At 38.2% G+C, this 15,141-nt stretch overlaps 1 protein-coding gene across 2 annotated transcripts in view; it reads right to left on the bottom strand.

Moving 5' to 3' along the window:
* chst15 (carbohydrate sulfotransferase 15) overlaps window positions 1-14,791 on the bottom strand; it is a 181,323-nt gene extending 166,532 nt beyond the window's left edge. For both annotated transcript variants that reach the window (XM_030122170.1, XM_030122168.1), the window contains exon 1: window positions 14,550-14,791. The gene's annotated coding sequence lies outside the window, so the exon portion shown is untranslated. The remainder of the gene's footprint in view (window positions 1-14,549) is intronic.
* Window positions 14,792-15,141: the final 350 nt, after the last annotated feature.

The following is a 15,141-nucleotide window of genomic DNA, read 5'->3' as shown; positions in this document are numbered from 1 at the left end:
GAAACTCATGAGAATTTATTTGCCACAAGAAAATTGACATAATAGAAAATGTTTTTATTCTATGTGTCCTCCTTCTTTCTCAATAACTGCCTTCACACGCTTCCTGAAACTTGCGCAGGTGTTCCTCAAATATTGGGGTGACAACTTCTCCCATTCTTCTTTAATAGTATCTTCCAGACTTTCTCATAATAGTTTTGCTCATAGTCATTCTCTTCTTTCCGTTATAAACAGTCTTTATGGACACTCCAACTATTTTTGAAATCTCCTTTGGTGTGACGAGTGCATTCAGCAAATCACACACTCTTTGACGTTTGCTTTCCTGATTACTCATATGGGCAAAAGTTTGTGAAAAGGTATGGATAATAGTGTTAGGTATGATTATGACATCAATATATGTTTGGTTTCAAAACAATTGACGTAGTGCCTGCTGAGAAAAAAACAACTAAATGTTCATTGTAAATTTTGCTTCCCCACCCTGTACATGTGACAACAGTTACGATCACTCAACTGAAGACAAGAAGATAATTCTGACTTGAGTTCTACGATCTTTTGCGAATACATGCATGAACTTTTTTGGCTTGTTTGTTCCTTTTTATGGATATATTGTGTAGTTGTGCACATGTAGTTAATGTGTGGGTGTTAATAAAAGCAATGTTGCATTCCATTTTGTAATGTGGCGTGCGTTTGTAAGAACAGTGAAATTTATGCAATATTTAACGATTTTGGAAATATTCAAAGGCCCCCAGATATTTTCAAAACAATCTGAAATTTTGCAGTTTGTTTTTATTGGCATCCTAACAAATTTAAGGGGTGAGAGTCGAACATTTCCAAAAAAAAATTTTTGACCCCACATAAAGACCACCCTGTTTATTATTTATAATAATGATAATTAATGCCCAGATATTGAAAGTTAAGTTCTTCCTGAATATAAAGATGCAAAAGAATTGGAAAAAAAAAGGCAATTTCTGACACTTTTGTCGCAAAGAAAACATGAAGATACCTAGGCGGCCTCTTATAATGGCAGTATTAAAAGGGTTAAAAACAACACAAAGACATCAGTACTAAAAAGTTCTGCTTGAAGTGGTGAGGCGTGTAGTCCAGTGTCCTGCAAAGAAGTCAAACATGGTGCGCCCTCATTTATCACCTCAACATTATTTACTCTGTGCCTTATTAAATTAAGAGAACTCAACCTTGTACATTGACCTAATTGTTGGCATTGGATGCAAAATGTGACCAATAATACTAAGCACTGGAACATTGAAATGAGCATTAGTATCTGCTGTTTTACTCAATGAATCTCTATGCTTTGTTTTTTTTTTTTAGTCTCTGAGGTGATGCATTGGTGGGAAATGGTGATGTTGCAGTTACAGGGTCGATTTTTCCAATTGGTGGTAAACTTCGAAGACTGGTGAGTAAATAGTCATGCGATAAATGTATGCAAAAATATGACTATCAAGCCAAAACTGGAAAAGTTCACCCTTCTGAAGCTGTTAGGATTTTTGCTTTATTGTGAATCGTTTGGCCTCAAATCGGCTTCATATCAGGCTATAATATACCACTGAATTCCTTATCTTGACAAAATGTGACACAAAATCCAATTGAGTGTTTTGATTTTGGCCTTTGATGCAAAAAAAAAAAAAAGTTCTGGAGACTATATATTAGCTATAGATTTATTTTATGCTGCACTGTCCTTGACTTTCACAAGCAGTTTCAACTCACTTTTCATTTTCGTCTGCAGTCGAAGAAACCGAGGAAGTTACAGCAACATCTATATCAAACTGAATTTTGTTTCCTTCCGTCGTCTTCGTTTCTTTTTTCCTTTTTCAATTTGCCAACTTTTCCATCTCAGCAAAGAAAAAAAAAGCCTTGATGGAGCAGAGGATTTGCCACTCACTCCAAACCTCACTTTTATTTAAAGGAGTCGGCGTTCAGGCGTTACTCTTTTCATTGTTTCTGTTCATCTTCACCCATGTGTGAAATGTTTTTTTGCAGTATTTTAGCTTTTACTCAGCTGCCAATATAAGAGGCTGCCTAGGTGTCTTCATGTTTTCTTTCCAATAAAAGTGTCAGAAAGTGTATTTTTTGCCAATTCTTTTGCACCTTTGTTTTAAGGAAGAACTTAACTTTCAATATTTTTTGTATTTGTTTTGTATTTTGTGACATATTAAACAAAAAATGTTAAACAAAAAAAAAAAAGTTAAACAAAAAATGTTTGCAGTTAAACAAAAAATGTTTGCATATACTGTATTGTTCACTTGTAATGCCATATATGTCACATTGTGTGGAAATATGGGGCAATGTGTATAAAACTAATGTAGACCCGATAATTAAACTCCAAAAAAAAAAAGCTATTAGAGTCATAAACAAAGCTGGTTATCTCCAACCAAGTAATCCACTTTTTGTAGAATCTGGTTTACTAAAATTTTTTGATATTGTATATTTAAAAACAATGAAATTTATGTTTCGTGTTAAAAGTAAAAAAATCTTCCTGTTTGTATTCAGAAAATTTTTAAGTTAAGAGAAGGAAATTATAATTTAAGAGGGATGTTTGTGTTTGAAAAATGTAAAGTAAGAACAAATGTTAAATATCACTGTGTTTCTGTTATTGGTGTCAAACTAGGGAACGAATTGAAGGATGAAGTGAAATTGTGTAGCTCTCTCGACTTTCCGATGCTGTTTGAATTTTGTAAATCGCGCACACAGTTCAAGAATTAGAGTAATCTGAATGCTGTAAAGTGCAAAATGTAGCGCCGGAGATATTGCCGTTGTTAAAGGGTTCAAAGTGTGCACCAAAGTAATGTTTGAAAAGACCAACTATTTTGCATCTACTCAAACATGGTTTTTGGTCTCGAACATTCAGTATACATACACTATATTGCCAAAAGTATTTGCTCAGCTGCGTTGACTCACATGTGAATTTCAGTGACATCCCATTCCTTGTCTATGGGGTTCAATCTGACGTGGGTCCACCCTTTGCAGCTATAACAGCTTCAGCTCTTCTGGGAAGGCTGTCCACAAGGTTTAGGAGTGTGTTCATGGGAATTTTGGACCATTCTTCCAGAAGCACATTTGTGAGGTCACACACTGATGTTGGACAGAAGGCCTGGCCCTCAGTCTGCACTGTAATTCATCCCAGAGGTGTTCTATGGGGTTGAGGTCAGGACTCTGTGCAGGCCAGTCCAGTTCATCCACACCAGACTCTGTCATCCATGTCTTTATGGACCTTGCTTTGTGCACTGGTGCACGGTCATGTTGGAAGAGGAAGGGGCCAGCTCCAAACTGTTCTCACCAAGTTGGGAGCATGGTATTGTCCAAAATGTCTTGGTATGCTGAAGCATTCCCAGTTCCTTTCACTGGAACTAAGGGGCCAAGCCCAGCTCCTGAAAAACAACCCCACACCATAATCCCCCCTCCACCAAACTTTACACTTGGCACAATGCGGTCCGACAAGTATCGTTCTCCTGGCGACCGCCGAACCCAGACCCATCCATCAGATTGCCAGATGGAGAAGCGCGACTGGTCACTCCAGAGAAGGCTCCTCCACTGCTCTAGAGTCCAGTGGCGGCGTGCTTTACACCACTGCATCCGGTGCTTTGCGTTGCACTTGATGATGTACGGCTTGGATGCAGCTGCTCGGCCATGGAAACCCATTCCATGAAGCTCTCTGCACACTGTTCTGGAGCTAATCTGAAGGCCACATGAAGTTTGGAGGTCCGTAGCCATTGACTCTGCAGAAAGCTGGCCACCTCTTCGCACTCTGCACCTCAGCATCCGCTGACCCCGCTCCGTCAGTTTACATGGCCTACCACTTCGTGGCTGAGTTGCTGTCGTTCCCAAACACTTCCACTTTCTTATAATACAGCTGACAGTTGACTATGGAATATTTAGGAGCGAGGAAATTTCACGACTGGATTTGTTGCACAGGTGGCATCCTATCACAGTTCCACACTGGAATTCACTGAGCTCCTGAGAGCGACCCATTCTTTCACAAATGTTTGTCAAAGCAGTCTGCATAGGTGCTTGATTTTATACACCTGTGGCCATGGAAGTGACTGGAACACCTGATTCTGATTATTTGGATGGGTGAGCCAATACTTTTGGCAATATAGTGTATACAAAGGCAAAATCAAAAGGACTGGAAAACATACAAAACTGGCTCAGACCACTAAGGGTTAATATTTGAATGTTTTTGCCAACAGAAGGTACATTGTGCCTATTATTTTATTTGTTTTTTTGCTTGTTTTTTTTTTTCAAAATACAACTTGGTTAAATTATTTCAGTGTGTGTATCAGTACTTTTTGAACATTTTTAGCACAATTTCAATAATACCGCGATAATAATGATAACCGTGATAATTTTGGTCACAATAACCATGATATGAAATTTTCATATCGTTACATCCCTAAAAGGAATGAGAAGAAATATAACTAATAAACTCCCACCCCTTAATGACACATTGCTGCCATAAAGCATTATGTAGTGCCGAAAAGCTCAGAATCTCAGCTTTCTGATGCCATTTGAATTTTGTGGATAGTGTGAATGGTTCACGAGTTACAGTAATTTCAGTGCTGTAAAGTGCAAAATGTAGCACCAGAGATATTGCCGTGAAAGTGTGCACAAGAAGTAGGAAGCGATGTTTCGTAAAAGACCAAGTCTGACATTCAGAAAATCGCACCACGTTTAGGAGACGCCATTGTTTTTGACGTGCGGTCAGCTGACCCTGTCATGTGTTAACGCTGCCTGTTTGAGTCTGTTTGGGTGGAGGGTCCATCTGTGTGCTCTGAACCCCCCCCTCCTTCCCTCCCTTTCCCCCCCAGGAGCTTGTCAGGCCACATACAGCTGCCCCCGATGCACTCTTTGACACTGAGCTTCCTGCAGCAGCGACTGAAATAAAAGACCCCTGGAAGAGAGGTCAAATGCTTCATTTGAGAAAAACAGTGTGCAGCTTCAGGCACATGGGCTGAAAAAAATAAAAAACGAAGAAAAGGAAAAAAAAAAAGAAAAAAGGGTGTTGGAATTATCAGAGCGAGGCCAACGTGTGTGAGTCACTTGGAAAAACGACGATATTTAAAAGACAGAGGTATCGGGATGAGACGCCGAATATGTTGTAACAACAAACAGAATTTGGCGTTTCAAGCTCTGCAGCAGTGTTTATTATCGCCTGTGATTTCCAATTAATTTCAATGAAACATGACGTAGCCGGGGCCTTGACAAAATACGGCTCTATTTTCTAATGCGCACCTTTTCCAAGATTTATGATGCCAATAAAGGCGGCGTTCTCCTCGAAAATTAAAACTCTGTGAATAAACAAGCGCTCCAGAGTGTTAAATCTATGTGACGTTAAATGCAGGATGGCAGAACAATCCACATGAAAGCTTTCGATTGGGACCCCGGGTGTCTTGGCGAATAAAAGCTCCGCTGTCGCATAAAATTGGGTCTTCGTGTTTTGGAAATTGCACAAAACACAATCCTGAAACGACGTCAAAGACTCTCGCGTACAAACACCTGCTTTGAAGAAAACACTTGTTTCATCTTCTGATCTTGGCACTAATCCAGTTTGCAGGAGTTCCGGACATGTGGGTCTGTTTTCGTCTGTGTCAGCGTCTAATGACCTTAAATCAATGATGGTGAAAAGTCGCAGCAGCTCCGTGCATGCAGAGATCTAACCCACCCCAACATTTTCCATGATGAAGTACCCCTAAAAGGCCATTTAAATTGAATCCCCACAGATTCCTTCAGCCAATTCAATTGAATTCCTTTCCCTTGAGAAATCTCCAACAAAGACTCCTATAACAAAGGCATCCCCTCTCTGTCTGCATCTCAATAATTAAGAGTCTACCGCTGGTCTATTATTGCGAGAAGCATTATCAGTGGAATCTCTAATGAAAGCCGGCAATGACAGGAAAGTCATCATCAGCGCCGCACCGCCTGCTGTGATCACATTTACATGAATCAAAGTCCGGCAGGAAAACACAGACATCCTGCTTTTTCATAATTGATTAAGAGTCATGGCATAAATATTACTCATTCATAGTTCTGTGTCTTCTCGAATGCCCTTTTGCCGTTTTCATGTCGCACAAAGCGCCGCTTCGCATGCAGATTTGACGACATGTGGCTGAGCGTGATTCATTGTTTATTTACTCTGAATGAATACTTCATTAACACACAACAAAGACCAAACTTAACACTGCGTTTAACCCTTAAAAGACTCGCGGCTACTTTTATAGTAGTTCCCAAATTAAATTTTGTCTCTATTTAACCTTTACTTAAGAGATTTAGCACCATTTCTTGTAATATTATGCTCTGTATTTAATGTTTTATCAGTGCAAATTAGCTATTTTTGAGACTGATCTCATGAAAGCAGGTTGTACAGTCACGGAAAAAAAATGATTAGACTACCAAAAGTCATCAAAAACAATGGTTATGCAATCAAGTACTAACTCCTGTGTGTATCATGTGACTAAAACAGACAGAAAAGAAAACATGGAATGCCTAAAAGCACTGTTTTTGTCAGTACAATGCCATAGATATTGATGTTACAACTGAAATGATTTTGGTTATCAAGAAAACATGGAAAATGGATAGATATCAGCTCTGAAATTAAACTCTCATGAACTATTTTTTGTTGTTATCATTATATTTGTCCAAAAAAATGTACCTTTAGTTGGACCAGGCATTAAAATGAACAAGAAATTGAAGAAAACAAGGGTGGTCTAATAATTTTTTCTGTGAGTTGAGGCAAAATATGATTAAAATTGCACTTATTTTTCTTAAAAATGTTCAGTTTTTTCAGGTTATTCGCTTTTTTCTTTGGAGTTTGTAAATATAAATATTTTCATGGTTTAATGTTATTTTTTTAGAGCTGCAACCGATTAATCGATTAGGTGCTTGAAGCGAATGCAAAAATTCACGATTTGATTAATCGACTCGAATTGATTGAAGGGAAATATTCTATTGCAGTTTTCCTGAATTGAAGCTTCTTTGTGTGTCACAATAAGCGTCCGTGGGAAACACAACAGTGGAACCAATGTTTAACAGCAGAGAAATGAAGGAAACAAAGCTTTGATTCAGGAGAATTGTGGTTGAATGATTTATTTGGATCACTTTGAGTCGATTAATCGGTTGCAGCTCTAATTTTTTTTTCACTAAAACAAAGTAAAGTTGGAGTTTTTATTATTTATCAGCTGTTATGCTGTTATTTTACCGGTCTGTTCCCACCTTCGATCAGATTGGGTTGAATGTGGCCCCTGAAAGAAAATAAGTTTGATACCCCTGTTGTAGAAGATGACAGTGTTTCCATGGTCACTACGGAGCCTCTGAACGTCCAAATGGGTCATATCTGATAACCATGAAAAGACGACAAACTGTATTTTACACCAATTATTCACATTAGGGATGCACCAATGCTGATTCTAGTACCGAGTATCGGGTCCAACACTTAGTGTGTGTACTTGTACTCATAAAAGTACTCAGATACAACCGCACCGATAAAACTTACAGCAGCGTGACATGTGCAGTTAAGTGCAGCAGGTACGCGGCAGAGGAGTAATGTCAGCAGTGTGGAGACTTAACTAAATAAATGACGGTGACAAAAGTAACGTTAAAGACACAGATGGATACGGACGCAGCGTTCTGTCCGTCCTCTGCGTACATTCCATCTGTTTTCCAGGTGCTCGCGGATGTGTACCCAGACAGAGAATACCAGCAGGAACCATGGAGGTAGACTGTGTGAGTTAGACAAAAAAAACGACTGACAGATTTATGACAACTACCCTCATCAATATCAACATCAGTATCCACATTAGTGTTACCTCTGTCGTCTCCATGTTTATTATTACTGATATTCTTCTACTCATAAAACTTTCATTTTCTTTGTGGTATTTATCCAGTATGGTTAATTAAGAGCGGCGCCCCCTGGTGGATTAATTGAGAAACACTCATTCCAACGCATTAAATATCAGTAGCAGCACTTTGTTCCAGTCAGACTAATGACAACGATAAGAAAACACATTTTAAAAGGAATTAAGAACTAGGGATGAGAATCGATAAGAATTTAACGATTCTGATTCCATTATCGATTTTGCTTATCGATCCAATTCCTTATCGATTCTCATTGGGTGAGGGAATAAAAGAGTACAAACGGGTGTGTTTGCATTAACTGTCTTTAATATTTCCATCTGCACAGAAAATATACCATATGTAAAAATAATAATACCAGTTCAGGGGGGGGTGGGGGTGTGCAGTAAAAGTGAAACTAAAGATGCTTTACTAATTCCTCTATTGCCGCATTTCTACTACGTGGAACCAGTTCGACTCAGCTCGGCCCATCTCCCGTTGTTGTGCGCCTCATTTCCTTTCCCCTACCTTCGGAAACTTGTATTTGGGTACGACATTTGTTGCCTGCACCGGAACCGGAACTGGGCCTCGCGTTCACTCTGCCGCTACATTCACAAGTGTCGCTAAGTAGCGTATCAGTTATGTGACATTCCTGTAAATGAATCACATCCTGTGGACAAATGTTTGAACATACTGGAGGGATTCCACCCTTTTGAAGACATGGAAGCTTTGACAGTGTTCCAGTGGACCTGGTGTCGTCCTTTTAGACCGTTTCTGCCTCAACACCATGTTGGCTACGTTCTGACCAAAACAATGCAGCGTACCTGTGACGTCATCATGCATGCGCAACGAAGGCGGAATCAATAAGCAGAATCGTTAAGCAGGCAGGCAAACAGTTCCAAGGAATCGAGCTAGTGGGATCCGGTTCTCAAAAAGAACTGGTTCTCGATTCCCATCCCTACTAAGAACTGTAATGATATTATTAAGTACTCATTTCGGTACTCGGTATCGGCAAAAAGTACATGTACTTGTACTCGGTCTGGAAAAAAGTGGTATCCGTGCATCCGTAATTCACATGCATTGATAGGATTAGTGGATGAATATGTATTCAACAGTTTAGATCAGTAAATGGTTTTGGTCACCGGTGGATGTTCGGGTCTTTAAGGGTTAAATCAGGCCAAATAATTATACTGTAACTTATCGCGGACCGAGTAATTCATCAAAGTGCTTCAGTCACTCCACAGACATTTGTTTTTGTGGAGCTCATTTCATCTCTCCCACCACAGAGTGCGATGCTAGAGGCCACGCACGCTACACCCAGTCATGGCATTTAAATCATTCTAATCAGCCATCCCACTCACTGGATAATAATATATTGCGGAGAGAAAGAGATTCCCCGCCACATTCAGGACGCCCACGGCTCTGAGTCCCACACAAGATCTGTGTAAACTATTAAACAACACTTACACTCAGTGACACACACTGAACGTCTACTCAATAAACACTATTCATGCGCTTCCATCAGTCCATGTGTCCCTGCAGCTGCAATATATAATTATTTTTGCATCAATTAATGGATTATTTTTTATCCTTCTGACTTCAAAAAAAAAAAAAAACAACAAAATCCACACCCACATGCATATTAGCCACAGGGGCGATAAGTCACGTAACCCATAAAATACCATAATTGTAACAAATGCACATCAAAATTTCTCTCAAATTAAAGTGACATCTTGTAGGTTACCTGTGTTTTTCTACGCAAACCATTCCAACGCCCACAGGAATGAAAAGCCTTCTGATACAACATGGAGAAAGGCCACAAATCCTCACATTTTAAGACGTGGAATGTGGATATAAGTAGCGTTTTACCTGTAAAAAAAAAAACGACTCAGTAATGCGTGCATCTTCTCCGAACCTATATCTAGCAAAGGTTGGAAAATTATCCAGGTAAAGGGTTCAGTGGTGCAGATGGTTTTGTGGAATGTTTCTGACAGACAAGTGTAAAAATAGTCTTAAATACGACTACAGTTAATGATCATTTTCACTGTCGATTAATCCACATAATTGATTAGATCAATCGGTCAATCAATTTATTACAAAATTATGATTAACATTTAAAATTGACAGTTCATTTACAAGATACTTTTTTAATAGGACACCCCAAAAGCAGTCCACAGCTTATAAATGGGGACCCTTAAACACACAACGACACCTTAACACGTAAAAATAAACACTTAAACGACGCAATTTACATTATAATCTTTAATAATAAATTTAAATGTTCTAAATAACTACAAACATATTTTATGGTATTTGCCTATCTACCTAATGATGATTCATTTCCTTTTCCTGAGTCCTATTGTAGTTAGCATATTCCAATATTCTCAGATAATTTCATAGTCAGATACGGGGCTTTATCCACATAAATAAACCATTTATATGATCTGTATATCAGCCATGCGGGGTTTTGGGTCAGGCGTATTTTTTAAGTAGTTCTGTTTGTTTATGTTTCCTTTTTTTGTTTTGGTTCATTAGACCATGTGGGGTAACCGTTTTTGCTTAAGACGCTTTTGAAATATATTAAAAGAAAGAGATAAGATAAGATAAGATAAGATAAGATAAGATAAGATAAGATAAGATACGACTTTAATTATCCCACCGTGGGGAAATTTCACAGTTAACACCAGCAACATATAACAAGCAAATGCCGAAAAAATGAGTATTTCCCAGAAGTCCAAGATGACCCTTAAGTATTTGTCGATGTAATCACAAAATTTTAAGAACTAATGCCGCATTTCCACTACATGATACTGGCTCAACTCGACTTGTGTACCAGGTACTATTCCTGGAGGCCGTTTCCATTACAGTATAGTACCGACATTAGAGTACCTGGTCGTCATAGCGATGCTGAATGTAACTTACATGACACTGTCCTCAGTGCGACACAGCTGACTGTAAAACAAAGAGAAAGAGAAGAAGAAGAAGAACCTCCTTGACTGACCACAGTGTCGTTCTGTAGGCTGTCATCATGGATGTATTTAGATTACTGGTATATTTACTGTAAACTTCTGAATCTGGTTTGTTAAAAATGGCTTGTCTCGCATTGATGACGCAATGAGGCAGTGACAACTTTCTGACCAATCAGTGGTCTGCAGTGTTTACGCAGCACATTTTTAGTATCTCTTCACCTGTTTTGGAACCTCAGCCGAACAGATAATAAAAAAATAGTACCGGGTTCCAGATTCCAGGTACATTTTTCATAAAGGAAACGCAAAAAGGCTGAGTTGAGCCGGTACCACGTAATGGAAACGCGTCTTAAGATGCTAGATGCTAGCTGTTAAAACAGGTCACAAATGAATGACAATAGTGGCTGAATCCTTTAGCAATTGACAATTAACTCGGCTAACATTTAGTAAAATGAAAACTATTAGCTATTTTTCCTGATAATATGGATTTACAATTTCTACAGATTTTGGAAATTACCTGCTGCACAAATAAAAGAAAAGTACAGTTGGTGTCGGCTGCTGCCTTATCGGTACAGACAGCTGCTTGTCAGCCAGCTGAGCCCATAAAAAGAATAAATAAATAAAAGTGTGAAACTTGTTAGCACTGTGTTAACACTTTTTGCTGCAACTTCTAAAGGGAATTTTGTCTACATTTAGCCTTTCCTAAGTGATTTATTATAATATTATTCTGTGCATTTTTTATTTTTCACTGAAAATGTGGTATTTTCTTACATTTAATTAACTAATCATGCAGATCTTGATAAAACCTCAGAGTCAGTTCAAAGGTTATTATATCAAACTGAATAAAAAGTGACTTTTTCAGCCAAATATATCATCAACTGAACATAAAAACAAACGTCTTCAACCCAAACTCCATTGGTTTTACTGGTGAATCAATGTTGTAGAAGATGACAGTGTTTCCATGGTAACTACAGAGCCACTGAACATCCAAATGGGTCATATGTGATGACCATGAAAAGATGACAAACTGTATTTTACACCAGTTATTTACATGTATTTATAGGATTAATGGATCATAAGTTATTAAATATTGTAGATCAGTAGATGCTTTTAGTCGTGTGTGGCTGTTTAAGTCTATGAGGATTAAGATGAATTAGAAAAGAAGTGACAAAAGTAGCACTGGCACTTTAGATTTAATGTCTCTTTATTAACCCTTTAACCCATAAGACATTATTTCTGCTGTGAATCTGCATCTGTTTCAGGTTCATAAAAGCTCCTGTGAGTATATGTTTGTGTTCTTTTTCCTCACTGGTTTTGTTTTACTGTGTGTTTTAGGGTCAAAACAGGGTGAAATAACTGAAAAACACAAAGAGGAATTGAAGTTTGACAGGTTTTGACTAAATAAGACACTCAGAATGTACATCAGTAAGAGATTTAGGATGTTGAACATGAACTGTGAAATGGAACACACTGAACAACAAGGATTTGAACTTTGGTCCAGTAGTTTTTGTTTTGAGGCTGTATTTTTTGGTTTGGTTTGGTTTTTTTACCAGTCCAGCTGCTTTTTGACACATGGTTGAACTCCAAAAAGCAGTTACACGGTCAAAAAAAATAAAAAAATAAAAAAATAAATAAATAAATAAATAAAATAATAATAATAATAATAATAATAATAATAATAATAATAATAATAAAATAAGCAACAAAATGAAAAAAAAAAAAAAATCAACAAAATAACAGGTAACATGAACAAAATAAGCCACAAACTGAATAAAATTAAAGAAAAAATAATGCAATAAAAAACAAAATGCAGAAAAATACATAAAATAAGCAACTAAATGAACAAAAATGACGACAATATTTGAAAAATAATAAATAACATGAACAAATATGCAAAAATGGAACTACAAAGAAGTAAAAAATAAAATAAAATAAAAAATTAATAATAATAATAATAATAAGCAACAAGTATATTAATTTTGGCCCAGTAGTTTTTGTTTTGGGGCTGTTTTTTGTTTTTTTTCCTTCTAAACTGGTCCAGCTACTTATTGACGCGTGGTTAAACTCCAAAAAGCAGTTAAACAGTCAAAACTTGGTAAAAACACAACAAAATGAATAAATAAAGCAAAATCATGACAACACTGCAAACAAAAATAATAATAATAATAATAAAAACAAGAAAAATTGTGTTTAAAAAAAAGAAAAAAAAAAAAAGCCCAAACTGTCTCACTCACTGCTCTGTGTTTTACCCCCCATTACACAGGTGATGGGGGGGGGTCCACTAAGCATGCTCAAATGTGTATGGAAAGAACAAGGTCTATTTCATCAGCATGTTTTGAAATTTGTCCTTTTGCGCAAACAGTTGAATACTTAGTAACATTCAAAATAAATCATACATTCAGAACGCTTACCACAGACACATCAGGAGTTAAAGGGTTAAACCCCAAATTTGTTCCAGAAGGAATGCAAAAAAAAAAAAAAAAAAAAAAAAAAAAAAAAATTGAATAATGATAATAATGCGTGTGTTATAAAGAGTGATGGTGGTTTTCATTCAGTTACTCAAACCTGCTTCGTACAAGGTCACACAATCTCCCCAAAGCTACATTTCTTTTATTATCTCACTTTGAGAGTTCAAGTAGAATCATTAAAAAACACTTTAACTGCTGCGAACTCACTCATCCTCACAGTAAAGGAGGAGGAGGAGGAGAATGGAGTGAAGTGAGTGAAACTTCCTCAGCCCGCACATGAAAACATCCTGCAGCATCAGAAGCACTGGTGTCTCCGAGATGCACCTAAACGCCACCGTGAGCAGAAAATATGTGTGTAGATGTGTGTGTGAAATGAAATAAGCAGGTACACTGATGTCAGAAACACACTGCAAACAAAAACAATGAGCTGCATCAGAATAGGTGTGACTGCAACCTGTGCACACAAACACACACATATATATACACACACACACACAGGTGATAAATGAATATTCCTGGGCTCAGTGATCCATCTGTCCACCATTCCCAGCATGCCCCTTGTTTTGCCTTGTGCCGTCTGTGGTCTGCTCAGTGTCTCAGGTATAAGGACAAAGAGACAAGAGGACCACTCCGTCCCTCCTGGGGTTCTCTGTGCTCCTATTGGTCAGCTGCAAATCCTTTTGTTTTGGACCCTTAAACGCATCATCTCATGAATGCGAGCCAGACACGTCCACCCAATCGGAATTAAAAAAAAAAAAAAAAGGAGATAATTTCCTTTCATTCTGTTGACTTGGAGACAGAATCGCTCGTGGTTTTTTAATCCCCTTTAAAATGAAACGATCGGGTATATTTTCTCGCATTCTCCCACGATTGGTTGTATTTACGCAGCGCGAGGGCAGGAGCACGAGCCACTTTAAAAAACCGAAGAAAAACTGAGTGAACTCTGGACTTAGATTAGAATACATAGTGACCCATTCATTCTCTAAGAGCAGCGGGCGCCTCTCCGCTGAAAGGAGCCCGTTATATTGGTGATGTCTCCGCTTTTAGACAGGATGCACAGTGAAAAATCACCCAAAAACTTTTCCATTTCTGCAGCCGCGAGCGTTCGGAGAGAGCGCACGCAGACGGTCACGCGCGCTGCGTTTTTTTGTTTTACTACATAACCAATAATAATCATAATAATTATAATTATAAAAAACGATACGGGTGCACTGACGCGTATCGTGGGGCTTAAAATTGAACTCATAAAGAAAAAGATTTAAAAAAAAAAAAAACCTACCATGAGTTTCCTGATGGAGCCGGCGGCAGCGCTCGTGCAATCCCCCGGATCAGACAACTTCTCCTCGCGCGTACATTTCCACTCACCGATCACTGGATGAATAGCATTTGAAGAAAAAAAAAGAAAATAATAAAAATAAGTGAAATCCGTGCAGTTACGCGTGTCTTTTTCCTTCCCCCGCGTGGACAAGTTGTAGACTGAGCGCGTGTGTGACAGCTTCTCCTCCTCTGCCTCCTTCAAGCTCCACATATGACCGGTGGGAGTCAGCCTCTCTCTCTCTCTCTCTCTCTCTCTCTCTCTCTCTCTCTCTCTCTCTCTCTCTCTCTCTCTCTCTCTCTCTCTCTCTCTGTCTTTGCTCCTACAGACACGGGTGGGGGTCGGTGGTGGTTGGTGGGGGTGATGGGTCAGAGGGGGGGCAAACAGAAGAAGAAAAACGACCCAAGGAATGAATGACAGTCATCATTTTTTTAAAAATATTTATTTATTTTTTTGTTTTACAGAATATGATAGAAACATAAAGAATACAGTACAATCATTGGTGTAATGATCCCTGGAGAAGTGGGTCTCACTTTTTTTTTTTTTTTTTTTTTTT

Source organism: Sphaeramia orbicularis, chromosome 19, assembly GCF_902148855.1.
Source record: "Sphaeramia orbicularis chromosome 19, fSphaOr1.1, whole genome shotgun sequence".
Taxonomy (NCBI): domain Eukaryota; kingdom Metazoa; phylum Chordata; class Actinopteri; order Kurtiformes; family Apogonidae; genus Sphaeramia; species Sphaeramia orbicularis.
Note: the sequence above shows the minus strand (reverse complement) of the source record. Positions and strands in the feature narration are given on the sequence as shown.